Source organism: Rhinopithecus roxellana, chromosome 18 (assembly GCF_007565055.1).
Source record: "Rhinopithecus roxellana isolate Shanxi Qingling chromosome 18, ASM756505v1, whole genome shotgun sequence".
NCBI classification, from domain to species: Eukaryota; Metazoa; Chordata; class Mammalia; order Primates; family Cercopithecidae; genus Rhinopithecus; species Rhinopithecus roxellana.
Window position 1 is genome coordinate 36,823,741 of NC_044566.1, and position 17,227 is coordinate 36,840,967.

A 17,227-nucleotide genomic window follows, 5' to 3' on the forward strand; every position below is an offset into this window, starting at 1 on the left:
TATACTTTTTTTTTTTTTTTTTTTTTTTTTGAGACGGAGTCTCGCTCTGTTGCCCAGGCTGGAGTGCAGCGGTCTGATCTCAGCTCACTGCAAGCTCCGCCTCCCGGGTTCACGCCATTCTCCTGCTTCAGCCTCCGGAGTAGCTTGGACTACAGGCGCCCGCCACCTCGCCCGGCTGGATTTTTGTATTTTTTTAGTAGAGACGGGGGTTTCACCGTGTTAGCCAGGATGGTCTCGATCTCCTGACCTCGTGATCCGCCCGTCTCGGCCTCCCAAAGTGCTGGGATTACAGGCTTGAGTCACCGCGCCGGCCAACTTATATACATTTTATAAGTATCTATCTATCTATCTATCTATCTATCTATCTATCTATCTATCTATCTATCCTCCTTTTACTATCAGTGGAAATCCTCATTAGCCCTGGTTTTAGGAGGTGAGCCTATCCCTGGACTCCCCCATCTGACACGATACACTTTTCATCTTTCTTAGACAAAGTGAACTTAAGACGTCTCAGCCCACATTGAAACCTGAAACTCAGGAAGCATGTGACATACCCTCTTTCCATTGGTTTGCATTTATATTCTACTTCTCATACCTGGAAATGCTTATTTTGTTGTGTTTTAAAAATATCTCCTTATATATTTTATCTAACATTATCACACTTTTTTTAGGAGGCAACTTGTAAGATAAATAAAAATTTCAAAATATCAATGTATAAAGTCATTGTAAGCCAAAATTTCATATTTTATTTTCCTATTTTTTAAAGTCTAAAATTAAAGTGTTAAGCAAAGCAGAAAGCATTTCACAATGAAGAAATAACAAAATGATACTAGTTGATACAGCTAGAATACCTTATCAAAGTATGACATTAATAATATGTAGGTAATCCTAGATACTATAACTCTGCGTGACTTCCTCTTCCTTCAAAACTATAAAGCAGGGAAAATTATTTTAGCGAGATAACATCCTGCACAATGGCCAGGCAGTAGCTGGGAATTACATTAATATGTATTAGCTCTGCATGAAATTGTATTTTCTTCAGTATTTCCTTATTATCTAACAGATCAAGTCCAAACATCTGCACTTTTTCAATATTTTCCAGGAGCTATCTACTCCTTCCTAGCCAAACATTTATCAAATTATTCCATGACATTTCATCAGGCCGTATTCCTCCTTTCTTCTAAAGACAAGGCATACTCATTGCTAACATAACAGCTTTGCTTACTCTGGCCTGTCTTTCCATGGTATTCTCTAACACCTTTCCTTTATCTGTCTGTATTCTTAACATCCTTTATGAACCAGATCAACTTCAATCTTCTGCAGGAAGCCCTCAAACTTTTCAGGAGTTTTACAGTAATTTGGTCCATTCCATTTGAATTGCATCCTATTTTTCTCATAAGTTATGATTGTTATATTATACACTTTAATGTTGTATATGTTGGCATGTGACTTGAACTTTAAGCTCTTTGAGAAGAAAGGCTGTGTCCTGTATTTATTTGGATATTCCACAGTGCATGGCCAAATGCAGAACATGTTACTGACTGGCTGATTTGGTGAGAGGTCTAGGGATAAAATCATCACCTGCAGATCACTTTTTTCACGACAGACAGCCTCACCTTGACCTGCCCACTTTTCTTTTCAGAGATGTCTGTGGAGTTTTTGCTGGGAGTAATTGAAAAGACTAAATGTGCAGCCCCTTCATTGGAGACAATTGTTCATTCTCTGCCCCCATCCTCATACCTACACTTTTAAAAAATCATATCTAAAGATATTTGGTTCTGCAAACTTTTTTTTTTCCAAGCGTTCTATGTATCAGTTGTCAATCAATTGTCAAGCATCAAGCATTCACTGGTCCCTTGACTGAAACTCTAAACTTTGACAAATATTTTATGCATCAATTATACAGGGAACAGAGTAGAAACAGTAAACACAGAAGTCAATGTTATACAATTAAAACATATTTATAAGAATAATCCATTTAATAAAAATAAGCTTATCAGTATCATACCTGCACATTTTCTATGAATTATTCTATTTTAATTAAAAAGTTTAATAGATGATATAGCACTCAATGGCAAATGTATGGCATATGACTTGGAAGAATCAAGATAATATGGAGAAAATAATATTTAGGTCAAAATTTAATTTACCTCATATGCTTTAACAAACAAATCCACTGCAATATTTTCTGCATGACTTGTGTCCTTTTAAATTTTTAAAATTTGCAAAAACCAGGAAATTCAATGAATTACAGGCAATTTATATAATGGTGTTATAGTTTTTGCAATGTAAGCAAGCAGTGGTAAAAATGCATTATCTTCCTCATTATGTGGATTTAATGTATTAGTTTGTAGCATATGGCATGTGAGCCTCATGATAGGAGAATGAGCTTAGGTTTTTTTATTCCATCTACCAATAGGTGCCAGCATTCATTCAGTTCCCTCCAGGCATGGTAGTTGTTCACATAACAGCAGGATGTGCATCTAGACTCATAGCAATGGCTGAGAAATTGAGTTCATCTTACATTTTTTCTCACCAGCTTTTATTGCACTGTGTATTTTAGAGTAGTGACTTGATTTTTATGCAATTTAATTCTCTTACTGTGAGCATCATCTTTGAGAGCTCATGATCTTTCAGTTCATTCTTCATGCAATAATGTGTTTATGTGTTCTGTATACAACATTATTTTGATACCAACTATTCTGTCAAATGTTCCAAAATGAATCAATTTATATAAACCAAGCCAAATAAATCAGTCCTGAGAAATACACCATCAATTCCATTACACAAAATAAAGGATATGAAACACTGTATTTTTAGTGAAAAGTAGATCAACTGTAGGCACTAAAGTATACATTACTAGTGTATCAGCCCCCTTATTTTGGTGCATATCCCTTCTAACTGGCTTTTTTTAGGGCAGTGATTACCATAATATAATTTAGTTTCTGATAGAGATCTGAGCTGTAAAAGGAATGATGGAGTGTGTAATGACTAAGGTTGTTTCAGGTAAGGCATGCCAGAAGACATGTCACACCACCACAAGATAGTGTTAACATATCTAAAAGATCAGAGTGATAGAAGGAAAGGAGGATTTTCTAGGAACAAAAATGAGCTCATCAAATCATCAGCCATATGGTTAATCCTAAAAAGAGAGTATCAATTATATTACTGTAGCCATGTCACATATCAAAACAAACTCCTGGTGAATTCATTTATATCATACAATCAGGTTTTTTGTTTGTTTGTTTTTATAGCCAACAGCAAAAATCACTCTGATTCTTTTAGGCAGAAAATAAATACATTTTGGAAGGATGTTAGATGGTTCTCAGGAACCACAGAAGGATAGAGAACTTGACTCAGATGATGGTCAGTAACCAGGAGACACAAGGCTGTGGGAACCAGAGCCAGGGTCATACCCCAGGGATGGCATCTTTTGCCTGCATCATGGGTGTGCCTCCCGCCTCAGTCTCTGCTCTAGCACAAGAGTCCCCACCACAACATCCAGACACTGAGGCTAGGAAAACAAACTGAGATCTCCCCCTTCCCTTTGGAGCCACTTGCTCTAGATTTAAAGCCTTAGGCAAGAGATTGAGAGTCCCTAATTTTAGATCACTTGCTCACAACTAACCACCTTGGGCTGCTGAGAGTGCCAGATACCAGTTTGTTATAGGTATAAACATACAGTTAGGTAGAAGAAATAGGTTCTAATATTTAATAGCAGACTAAGGGGACTATACTGACAGTAATGTGTATATTTCAAAGTAACTAGAAGAGAGGACTTGAAATGATACCAACAAATGCAAATGATAAACACTCAAGATACCCCAAACACCCTGACTTGATCATTACGCATTCTATGTGTGTAAAAAATACATATGCTCCATAAATATGTAAATTATTATATATTAATACAAAAGAAAAAAGAAATCTGCCTCCTTTAAGATGTACATACCATTCAAATAGTATTAAGATACCCATAAAGCCGCAGCTTTGAAGCAGACTAACCTTTACTTATTATTTAATTATATGCCTTCTTATAGCTTGTAACAATTTTATTTCACAATCACCTTTAAACATCCCATAGCACTGTGAGTTATGTATAGTAGATATTATTTTCTATATTTTACAGACGAAGATTCTAACATGAAAAGTTTAACTTATTTGCCTGATTGAAACTCAGATCTTTAACACAGGTCTAATGTGTTTTCTACTACATTTAAATCATGGATATACTTCTACATTTTCTTTTCAATCTTGTTTCACTTAAGTAAGTTTTGGCAAATTATACAATTATCTTAACAAGGAAAGCTTGTGTATTTCAATGTTTATTTGTATACTAATAAATCATGCTCATACAAACAATGGAGAATGCACAACATGACTGGGGGACATAAGTTTACTGGGTGTAAATTATTTCCCAAAATATGTTACATTTAGAATATAAAAATGGCTAATGAAAATTATATCTTCCCTGCAGTGAAATTTGGCTGATTCCTAACAGTTTATATTTTTTCTAATTTTTTTTACCCATTTTAGAATGAATGGTTTCTAGGGTAAAATAAATTAATCAATTTTAGCTTTATTTTCTAAAATACTTTTTGACAATGATTTTAAATATTAAATATACAAAAACTTGAACTGACAACAGATTGATCATTTTTATTTTTTTAAGCTTGAAATTCTAAAGTTGTCCATTTTACAGCCAATTACGCAAAAAGGCAAGACTTATGTAGAGTTACTTAGGAATAAAAAAAGAACTACTTTAGAAGTTCTCTCTCAGGTATGCAACGTGCCACTTAAAAAAATATCATTTCTGTTTACAAAAACAAATTGGACACTAAGTGTTACCTAGTGGGTAGAGATACAGGCTTCCAAACTGTCTGTCTGTCTTAGCATTTCTTCTATATTTGGTTACTGATGTCCTCAGGTTTGAACTGCTTGGAATTCTTTCCCAGCCATATTATATACATGTGTGTACATATGTTTCAATTTATAAAGAAAAAAGGTTTAATTGGCTCACGGTTCTGCAGGCTGTATAAACATGGGGCCGGCATCTACTTGGCTTCAGGGGAGGCCTCAGAGAGCTTTTATTCATGCCCCCCATAAAACTTGACATCAGCCTACTGTAAAAAAAATAGTTACTAGTGCTAGCTGGGACATCTTTCTTGGTCAAAGACATTATACGTTGCCTAAAATGTCATATAAAACATAGGCTTAAGCAAAGAAAACTGGTGTGAAAAGAACATGCATTGTTCAAGTACAGTTGAAATGTTTCACATTCAAAAGTATTTTGATTATCTGGATTTTTCTTAAAATCTGTATTTTGGAATCACATAAAGGTTAGTGAAAGCTTCCTTTACCTTGGTCACTTTCAAGGACACCTTAACGTGAATATGGTTTTGTGGCTATAGCCTCCCTCTCTTGCTAAGATATTAAGATACTTGTGTTGAGAACTATCTTAAATTTACTATGAAGTGCTATACTGCCTTGCACCTACCTGGGATTATGAACAATGATTAACTTGGTATGTTCACTAGTTGAAATGGAGTTTTTTCTCAATATTGATCAAAGTACTATTATATTGTGCAGTTGAAACCTACTAAAATGAGAAAAACTAGAAACTTATCTAGGACACATTAAACCCTCACATTATTGAAAAAACAAACAAGTATATTATACTCAGATCATGGGTTCATATGTTGCATTATTGTCAAGCTAAATAAGAAGAAAATAGGTTATATTTTATTAAATTATCAACCCAAATTACCCTTTCAACACAGAAGAGATTTAACAGTAATTTTTGTATTACAATATAAAGTTAAAAAGAAAATAGAGTTATAATAATTATGTCCAAGGACACCAGAAATCATATAACCAAGAACTGTTTTTAAATTGTAAATAGATGTTTCATTTTTCAAAGTTAGGTTTTACATAATAACCCCTTCTTCAAATTCCTCATGATCCTTCACACCAGGAATATAATTGTTCATCTTTCTGGAAAAGAAAATGTATTGTATTGACATTCCCCAAAACACAGTGCACATAGTTGGAGCAACATCTCACAGCCCATTATTTTCTGATATAAAGTGGCTATAATGCATTATCTACTGCTGAAGGAAGTGAAGCAGACTAGTGAATATCACCCAGAAGTATATTGGGAAGAAAAAAAGACAGGATCCTTAGATTGTATTTCTGCACATTCAGCTGGGAAGAAACACAATTTCGAATTGGAAGGTTTTCACCAAATATAAGCTGGAACTCCATCTTTAATTCAGGGTGCCAAAATATGGCACCAACCTTCTGCCTGAGCATGTACATTAATAGGAAAACTGTTGCCTCCCAAGATAGTCCATTTAGTTTACTTTCTATGTTGTTGTTATTAATGGGTGTCATTTCCTGGGCACTCACTCTTTTATACACTCAAAAGGGATGCAATGTAAATTATTCCTTACAACTTCATTCCATCTAAAACTTTTCTCTTTTTCAGGCAAGTGCTACATCAATCTCACAAACAACATTTTCTGTAACATGATTTCTAAGGCCTCTCTAATACCTAGCAAACTGATTGACAAATAATCAGCATGGTAATAGGTATTAAAATGAATAGTACTGGTTGCTCTCTTTAACATAAAATTGTTTTCCAATGTTCTTTGTAATATAGATGTCCAGAATTGAACAAAAGATATGTGGGATGTAATGAGATATTGCTCCACTTAAAAACCATAAACCTTTTAATAGATACTTTAATGTTCTTAGATTTTTGAGGCATCAAATGAATACCAATTCATAATGAGATAGAATTATTTCCATTGATATTTTTGTGAGGTTGTGTTTTCCTCATTCTGTAGTTACCTCCCTGAATTTATTCTAATCATCATTGAAGTCTTCATTATTGATTATTCATTTTATCTTTATTGTTTCTGACCAACATTTCAGTATGTTAGAATGCTGAAATTAAAATAGTTGAACTACATTTTTATATGTACTCCCTAGTTTGGCTTTGCACAAAGGGTCATTATTGAATGAAGAATAAATATAAAATTATCTAATAGTTTTCATCTGGATCTCCCAGTACAGAACCATGAACTCAGAAGTTCTTGCTAACATTCATATTGAGAATTTCAGTTTTTAATTCAGGTGAGTTAAAAAAAAGTAAATTTCTGTGCCTTAGCTTGGTTTTCCATAATACGAGGATGCACTGAAAATCCTTCTACCACATTCAGATACTACAGCGTCTGTGATGGTAAATACTGAGTGCCAATTTGATTGGATTGAAGGATACAATATTGATCCTGGGTGTGTCTGTGAGGCTGCTGCCAAAGGAGATTAACATTTGAGTCAGTGGACTGGGAAAGGCAGACCCGCCCTCAATCTGGGTGGGCACCATTTAACCAGCTGCCAGCACAGCTAGAATAGAAGTAGGAAGAAGAATGTGAAAACACTAGACTGGCTTACTCTCCTGCCCACATCTTTCTCCTGTGCTGGATGCTTCCTGACCTTGAACATTGGACTCCAAGTTCTTCAGCTTTGGCCCTCTTGGGCCTTTCAACACAGACTGAAGACTGCACTGCCGACTTCATGACTTTGGAAGTTTTGGAACTCCGACTGGCTTCCTTGTTCCTCAGCCTGCAGACGGCCTATTGTGGGACCTCACCTTGAGATCGTGTGAGTCAATACTCCTTAATCAACTCCCCTTTATATAAATATCTATCCTATTAGATCTGTCCCTTTAGAGAGCTCTAATACAGCTTCTCACTGTAACTCACCCAGAAACATATATCATGCCCCACTGATCAGTGTCCCAACCTATTGTCTGATACCAACCACCCCTGAAATGGCACTATCTGTCCTCCCCCTTTCTCCTAATACCTGCAACCTGGACCTTCTTGTACATTCTGCTTCTATGTGGCTGTGTAACCTGGTCATGGTCATCTGGCTTGAACTGTACAACAGCTCATCAAACCTCAGTTCTGATTTTTTTAAAAAATCAAAATAAAAAAATATTTTAAGATTCCCTTTTAAGGAAGTTGAAAGTAAAATTTCTTTACTCAGGAGAAACTTCAAATGGGATATATATTTCATGCTATTTAGGATTCCAATTTATTTAAGGCTGGCTTACAGCTGTTTAGGTTCTGGTGTTTTTATAAGTTGTATTTGAATGGTTACAGTACAAAATGCCCAATATTTGGGAAATAATATGCTGAAAGGGACACAATTCTGCCTTTATTCATTCTTTAGTGATTTTCATGGCCCTTGAAATGCTGTGTTGACTTTTATATGATTATTATAGCAAGCATCTGCAATACCAGATGTGAGCAGACACATTAAGGGACATTTAATCTATACATTTAAGAATGAGTCAAGTTAATCACAAATCTCATTTCACTTCTGAAAATGAGTTAGAGAAGCCAAATCAATAGTAAATGTCTATACAATCTGGAAGACAAAAGATTTAAAAAGAGAACATATGGCACTTAAGGAATTTGTGTATATATGTGTTTATACTGAAATACAAACCCGTTTGCAAATTATATATGTTCCTGAGAGGGGAAGGCTAAATAAGTGAAGAAAACAATGCATATCTATATTATGTCCTTACATCAATGATACAATAATTATATTTAAAAATATTGATCGGATATAAACATTATAGTAAGTATGGCTGGAGTATACTATATATTTCATACATTATATTGCAAGTTTCAGAGATATTTTAGCTTCATCACTTATCTTCTTATTACTGTAACTTATGATAGTTAAATTAAGTGTGTTTGTGTGTGTATGCATATATAGATTTATATATCCATTGTATGTATGATATTGAGAAAAAATGAATATATTATGGGAAACTTTGTCCTCCAATAAATTCTGCTAACAGGGATGTAATGTAGGAAAGGGCATCTCACTTGATCATTTTTAATGTTGAAACAACTAAGCAATTCTGACTGCTGGAAAATATAATTGAACTCTGCTCACCATGAAAACAAAAATGTATCTTTGCCTTACATGTCAGTCTATATATAATCTAAACCAACGTTTCCTAAAATCAACAGAAAACAAAAATATCCCCTTTTTCTTACAATATTTCATAAGAATTTACCCTCATACTTTATTATGCATAGGAATCAGGTTGTGAGTTAGAAAAATTGTAGACCTCAGAGGCCCAAGGGTCAGAAATTTTGATTTCTTAAATTCGTGGTGCCTAGAAATCTGCACTTTGACACACACTTAGAAAAACTCAGTGCTTTTTAACCATCTCTGGTTTTTATGTAAATGTATGAATACATGTACAAATTTACATAAATGTGTAAAATTAATTTATTTTAATTTTTTAAAAATTATACTTTAAGTTCTGGGATACATGTGCAGAATATGCAGGTTTGTTACGTAGGTATACACGTGCCATGGTGGTTTGCTGCACCCATCAACCCGTTATCTACACTAGGTATTTTTCCTATTGCTATCCCTCCTCTAGCTCCTGACCCCCAACAGGCCCTGGTGTGTGATGCTCCCCTCCTGTGTCTATGTGTTCTCATTGTTCAACTCCCACTTATGAGTGAGAACATGTGGTATTTGGTCTTCTGTTGCTGTGTGAGTTTCCTGAGAATGATGGTTTCTGGTTTCATCCATGTCTCTGCAAAGGACTTTAACTCATCTTTTTTATGGCTGCATAGTATTCCATAAAATTAAATTTTATTTGCAGAATCTGTAATTTTAATTTACCTCCTGTGACGGTTAATACTGAGTGTCAACTTGATTGGACTGAAGGATGCAAAGTATTGATTCTGGGTGTGTCTGTGAGAGCGCTGCCAAAAGAGATTAGCATTTGAGTCAGTGGGTGGGGAAAGGCAGACCCATCCTTAATCTGGGTGGACACCATTTAATCAGCTGCCAGTGTGGCTAGAATATAAAGCAGACAGAGAAAATTGAAAAGACTAGACTGGCCTAACGTCCCAGCCTGCATCTTTCTCCCATACTGCATGCCTCCTGCCCTTAAACGTCGGACTCCAAGTTCTTCAATTTTGTGACTCAGACTGGCTTTCCTTGCTCCTCAGCTTGCAGATGGCCTGTTGTGGGACCCTGTGATCCTGTGAGTTAATACTTAATGCTTACTAAGCTCCCCTTGATAGAGATAGATAGATATAGATATAGATATCTCAGATATATATATATCCTAGATATCTATATATCTATATATATTTTTATATATAGTCTTTTCAATTTTCTCTGCTTTATATTCTAGTCGCACTGGCAGCTGATTAAATATATAGAGATATATATCCTAGATACCTATATATCCTATTTATGATATCCTATATCCTAGATATCTGTATATAATATATAATCCTAGATATCTACATATCCTATATATATCCTATATATCATATATATATCAAGGGGAGTTTGACATATATATCAAGCTGATATCTATATATCCCATTAGTGCTATCTCTCTAGACAACCCTGACTCATACACTTTCTATTTTTAATATTTTGGTGTGAGTGTTTCACTTTATTCTCTTTTTAAATAGCTGTTAGTTGAGAGCATACTATGTTTCAGTCATGTACTTTTTGATAATACAAAGATGAATAGAACCTTTCACTAAAGAGACTTTGAATCTAATAAAAGAGGTTTGTTAAAAATAACAAATAATGTTATTAAAGTTTGACAAATAAAAATATGAACACTGCATAGTGGCACCTACGTGAATGTTATAAATTTGAGATTTTAGAATAAAAAAGAAAAGGAGACTATTTCTTTCTTAGGAGGATCACAGAAATATTTTGTAGATGTAATACTTGAGTGAAAGCTTGAAAGAGAAATAAGAGGAACAAAATGGGCATTCTGCTCCGAGGGAAGAACAAATGTAGAGAGTGTAGTCAGGAAATAATTGGAAAGAAATGTGCAGGAGGATTTGTACTTGATCATGGACTGCCTTTAAATCATACTGAAATATGTGGATATTAGCTTTTCAGCGATGGAACCATTGCAGGATTTTAAGAAGAGTAATATGATTAGGCTTGTGCTTTAAAAAAAAAATCAATTAAGTGACAGTATGATGAAATTAGGGGCAGAGGTCATTTAATACTTCAAGAGACAAAAAATAAAATGGGGCTTGAAAAATTGCAGTAATTATAGGCCAGTAAATAAGCATTTTATTCCCAATTTTATAATTATGTAATAAAATAAACTTAGCTGATATATAAAAAAGCCGAAATTCAATTTGGAAAAGCATACAGGTCTTCAAGAAGACATATATAATATAAGAACAAGAAAATATTTGAAGGGAACTTGATAGACACCACAATAAGTACATTGACAATACCAGATACACATAGAATGTCAAAGCACAGTACAGCTTAGACGCATCTTGTCCAAATCAGAGGAGAGCGTGTTGTACTTCTGGAGAGTGGGGTATGTGACTAGAGAGCTTAGTGTGTCCATTGAAAAACTTTGAGCATGATACTGAAAGATTTAGTCCCACAGCAGAGATACTAGGGGCCATTTTTGCAATTTAGAAAGGATTTTCTATGATTGAAAGAGAGTGAAAAGTTAAAGTTGGTAACAGTGTTTGACATGAATGAGAATATCAGAGTAAAGTCTAAATTTTCACATTTTACTTTCTGTATTTGCTTCATCATTGGATTATGGGAAAACGTAATGTAGTGATCTAGGCAGAACTCTTGAAATTATTAAAACATATGTGGTTAAGAGTTAATGATAGGATTTTTTATGATTTTGTGCCACAGTAATTCATCTCAGGAATCCCTGGTTTATATCATGTTAATCATAAGTAAATCTTTACTGTATATATTTGTATATATCTATCCCTTTGCCTTTCTGTCTATCATCTATGTATCATTTGTGTATTTATGTTTCTCTGTATCTATTTACTCACATACATATGGATATATAAACATACATATATACTCATTGTGAAAACACATTCACCCATCCAAACCCAAAGAATGAACTCAGAGACACAAGGAACAGCAAAAGGAAGACTTATTTTCTTTTATTTTACTCTTTCTTTTTCTTTTCCGAGATGGAGTCTTGCCCTGTCATCCAGGCTGGGGTGCTGTGGCGCGATCTCGGTTCAGAAGCAAGAGTTTTAATGGCAGTCTTGCAAAATCAGGTGTCTGGTAAGTAGACAAACCGAGGGCAGTTACAGCAGACAATTTATTTCCTAGCACACAGGTCCCTCCCTCAGTTCCTCATTGGTCAAGTACTAGGGGTATACAATGTTCCTGGACTTTGGCTAAGTTTCATTATTCTCTTATAGGGTCACACCCTGGTCCCCTTCCCCACTTAAGTTTTGATTTCGCAGTAATGACACTTTATTCCTTTTATGGGCTGACCCCTCCTCTACACCCTGTTTGCTTATCGTGACTTTCTAGGTACATGAGCCATGCAGTTTGTCACATTTGGGGGCTGGTTGCTAGTACTTAGATTTACCATGCCTTGAAAATGGACCATTACATGTTTTCTTATGAATTCCTTCCCCCTCTTTTTAAAAATGTTTTGGTCTCATTTTCACTTTAATTTTTGTGTCTTTTGGTCCTCAAGTCATTTTAGGACTAGTTTATTTTCTTCTTCATAGTCTGGTTTGATGTCTAACAGCAGTAAGTTACTTTGCTGGTAAGTCCTGGGCATTTGTTTGTTAATAGCTGTTTCAATTAAACTTTGTGCTAGTCCCCTTATACAAGGGATAATATGAAATCCCACTGCTGTTAAGATCCCTACTACAATTATGAGGGATATAAGGATTGAAGGTATCATGCCTTTCCATTTCCCAAACCAACCTTCTAGCCAATTAGTAAACGGGTCATCAATTCCAGCATTTTCTGCCAATTCATTGGCTAGAGTTGTTAATCCTTGCAACACTTTTGTGATGCTTCTATCTGGGACAGTATTGTTGGGAATGAAAGTACAACATTTTTCACCCAGCAAAACACATACGTCCCCCTTTTCTGCTAGTATCATGTCTAGTGCAAGCCTGTTTTCCCATGCTATTCAGCTGGTGGCATCTAACTGGCTAGCCACCCCTTTGAAGGTGTCCTGAGTATAATTGAGGAATCTCTGTTGATTATAGTAGATGTAATTAATCCACTCCATATTTTTATTAATGGTTGACCACCAGAAGAGCGCTGACTCAAACCCTGCAGCTATTTGGCTTCCGGCCTTAAATTCATTAGGCACCCCCTAGCGACTCCTTTCGAGTCAACACATATATTGGGATCAAAAGAATTTGTTGAATCGCTACAGTTTCGATGGCCATGTGTATTTTCGGGTATCTTACAGAATGCCAGGGTGAAGGGAATGGCCAACTGAACTAAAGCACAAGTCCTGGTTCAATTGGATGGTAACAGGTTGCGGAGGTTCCTTTTCCCACAATACCACCACATATCAGCCTGGGGTATATGGAAAGCTGAGTAATTGCCATTGTCTGACTCACCAGTGATGTTTATGATGTGGGCACAAGTCGAGAGTTCTCCCATGGGTTTATTGAACTCTGTTCCCTGCCTAGAGAAGCAAGAAGAGTGATTCATATTCCCCATAGAGAATGAGGGTATTGCTCTGGGATTTGACTGCCACAATGAAGGAAAGAGGAATGACAGACTCTTACAAGTCTCATTTCCCCATGCATCCTTGTTCTGGTATACAGCCCACATGCAACACATTCCTTCAGGATAGGTATCACATGCTAGGCATCCGAAAGTGGCTCCCATTGAATTGATCAATATTTTCTACCTGAGGGTGTTCTGAAGCACAAGTGTAGCAGTTACTCTTGTTAATGGCTTGTACCAAATATTTGACCCATTTGACACAGGCATTCATATCTCCGTACCCCGTCTCAATTTCTAAGGGTTGCCTTAAATCTTTCACTTCAATTATTTCTACTCTTTTAGGGTCATTATTTAGTGCACTAAAATATTTATTAGGATCTGGGGATGAGTAATCTCAGGTAAATGGGAGGTTGAGTTCTTGATCAATTTGAGAATAAATTACCTTAGGGGGTCTTTCCCTGTGCTATCTGCTCCTAACACATATACTTGAGATGCTACTTTTGGCTCTTGGTCTAGAACAGCTGGACTGTCAATGGTGATGAATATAGGATTGCATTCTAAATTCTGGCAACTATTTGGCAGGGAGCCTTGGACAGATGTGGTTTATTCTTCAGGGATCTCCAGCTCAGTTACCCTCCCCATGTTTACTGTCTAACCCTGGAATTGGGTAGTTCACCATGCATTACCCCAGCTGGGGCAGGGTGATGTTCTACTGTAACCTGTATGTTGTTCAGGGCAAAGATATTTATGGGTCTGCAAGAGCTGTCTCTCTCTGATTTTCTAAATTCCACAAGGTAAAACTTGGCAGGCATCTAATCTTATAGTCGGGTGCTACCGTCTTAGTTACATTAATCACCGACCTGATTGGGTAGAGAGGATTCCCCTGCCAATTTCCATTCTGACCTTCTGCTCTTTATATAGTAACCCATACCAACCATATTAACTTCTAGAGATGAGGCCAGCCCAAGTTTTCCTTTTAGGTTTTTCTCAGAGTTAACTTTAGGGTTTCCTCAGGTGACCCACACACTTTCCACTGGTCTTTTTCTCTCCCTTCCGGGGTCTTTTTTACAAGTCCCTTGACTCAAGTATAGTGAGTCCACCCCTACTCAGCTGTTTGCACAGCCATCTTGGTGGTCAGGGGCACTTGATAGGGACCTTCCCAGCTTGGGTGAAGCTTGTCTTCTTTCCAAGCCTTAATCAGTACCAAGACGCCAGGCTGGAAGTGATGAACAGCAAATCCAAGAGGCAAAGTTTGAGTCAGAAGTCCTTTTAACCTAAGGGGTAACAGGGTGGAAGATATGGCCAGTACATAATTTCTTAGGAATTGGTCCTTGGTTTCCATAGTAGGAAGATGTGTAGCTCTGCCCAAATATGAGAGTCTATGTAATAACTCACAGGGGGACAGTCCCAACTCTTTCCTTGGGGCTGTCCTAATCCTAAGGAGTACTATTGGGAGACATTTCCTCCAAGGCTTTTTAGTTTCTAAGATGAGTTTAGTAATATGCTTTTTGAGAGTTTCATTCATTCTTTCTACCTTTCCAGAGGAAAGGGGATGCCAAAGGGTGTGATAATCCCATTTAATGTGTAAATCTTCCATAATTCCCTTTAGCATCCTTGAGGTAAAGTGGCTCCCATTGTCTGAGCCAATACTTTCTACCAGGTCAAATCTAGGGATAATCTGCTCTAAGATTGTTTTGACCATGTTCCTGGTGGAGGGAGTCAGCAAGGGGAAGGCCTCCACCCAGCTGGTGGGGTGGGTGGTCTACCATTACCAGTAAATATTTTAGTCTCCCTATTCTGGGCATTTCTGTAAAATCTACTTGAATGCTCTGACATAGTCTTAGCCTAGGAGGTCTTCCTCCTGTAGCCTGTTTTCTAATCACCTTTTTGTTTATTCGTTGACAGGTTATACAACCCCCCCACACATGTTTAGCAAGGGTATAAATTCCTATACACCCATAATTTTTGAGTATTTCATCACACATAGCCTGGGGACCCCAGTGGCTTCCCTGGTGCAGTCTGGACATCGGTTCTCTCATCATGGGTTTACTTATTATTTCTCTCCCATCAGGAAGTACCCATCTTCCCATCTTCAGTTTGAGGGGCCCCTATCTTGTCTAATTCTTCTTTCTCCTCTCTAGTAAACTTACTCCTTAATACTGTCTTGGGAATGTATGGGATCGGGCTACATAGTGTAATTTCTTCTTTCAGGGAGGCTTGCTTAACAGCTTCATCTGTAAACCTGTTTCCTACAGCTTCTATAGTGTACCCTTTCTCATGACCATTTACATGAACTATGGTTACCTCTGCTGGAAGCAGAAGGCTTTCTAAAACCTGTTTGACCAGTTCCCTGTGCACCAATTCATTTTCCCTGCTATTTATCAGGCCCTGCTCTGTCCAGATTTTTCCAAAGGTGTGTACCACCCCATAGGCATATTTGGAATCAGTATATATAGTGCCTTCCTGGCCTTCAAGGAGCTTTAGGGCCTGTTTAAGAGCATATAATTCACAGATTTGGGCCGATCAGCCATTAGGTAACCTGCCTCCTTTACAAGATTGTTTGTCTCCATCAAAGATTGTATAACCATTATGTCTTTTGCCTTCTATCACCTGGGACAATCCATTCTGGAACAGCTTTATTCCATTATGTAGTGGGACCTCTCTTAGGTCTGGTCTGACTTTGGTTTGGTATTCTATAATGTCTAGGCAGTTATGATGATGCCTCTTGTCCTCTCCTTTCCACAGTAAACTGGCTGGATTTAGGCAAGTATCTGTTGTCAAAACCAAATCGTCTCTTTCTGATAATATGGCTTCATATTTTAGAATTCAGGAGTCTGTTAATCATCTACTGGCCCTTTGATTTTGTATACCGATGACCTGATGCAGAGTGTTTACTATCAGAACCCTGCCAAAAGTCAGCTTTCTGCTCTCTTCTACCAGCAGGAAAGTAGCAGCCATGGCCTGCATACACTCAAGCCATCCTCAAGAGACAGGATCAAGGAGTTTGGAAACAAAAGCAACAGTTGTCTTTTTTCTCCTTAAGTCTGAGTGAGCACCCCGAGGGCCACACCCTGGCTTACTGTCACAAACAGGTAGAATGGCTTCTCCAAAGATGGAAGGGCTAGGACTGGGGCTGTAATGGGAGCCTGCTTTACCTCTTCTATTGCCTGAGTTTCATCTGGGGACCATTGCAATGGATTGGGCTCCCCTTCCAGTAACTTGAGATACAGAATTCTTGTCTTTTGAGCATATGAGTCAATCTTTAACCTACAGTAGCCAGTTAAACCTGAAAAAATTTGGAGTTCTCTCTTTGTCTTAGGCAAAGGCAGACCCACTATTCCCAATATTCTCTCTGGGTTTATTCTCCATATGCCTTCACTAATCAGGTGTCTTAAATATTTAACTTCTTTTTCCACAAATTGCAATTTGTTCTTGCAGACTTGCAATCAATCCCCTCTCCCCTAGCAAATTAAGCAAGCCTATGGTGGTTTCTAATACCTTCGCCCTCCTCTCCCCAGAAATTAAAAGATCATCTACATATTGTAATAACTGGGTTCATCTGGAGGGTTGGAATTTCCCCAGGACTTTTTCTAAAACTTGGCCAAATAAGCTTGGGGCCTCTGTGAAACCCTGTGGCAGCACAGTCCCGCGGTACTGT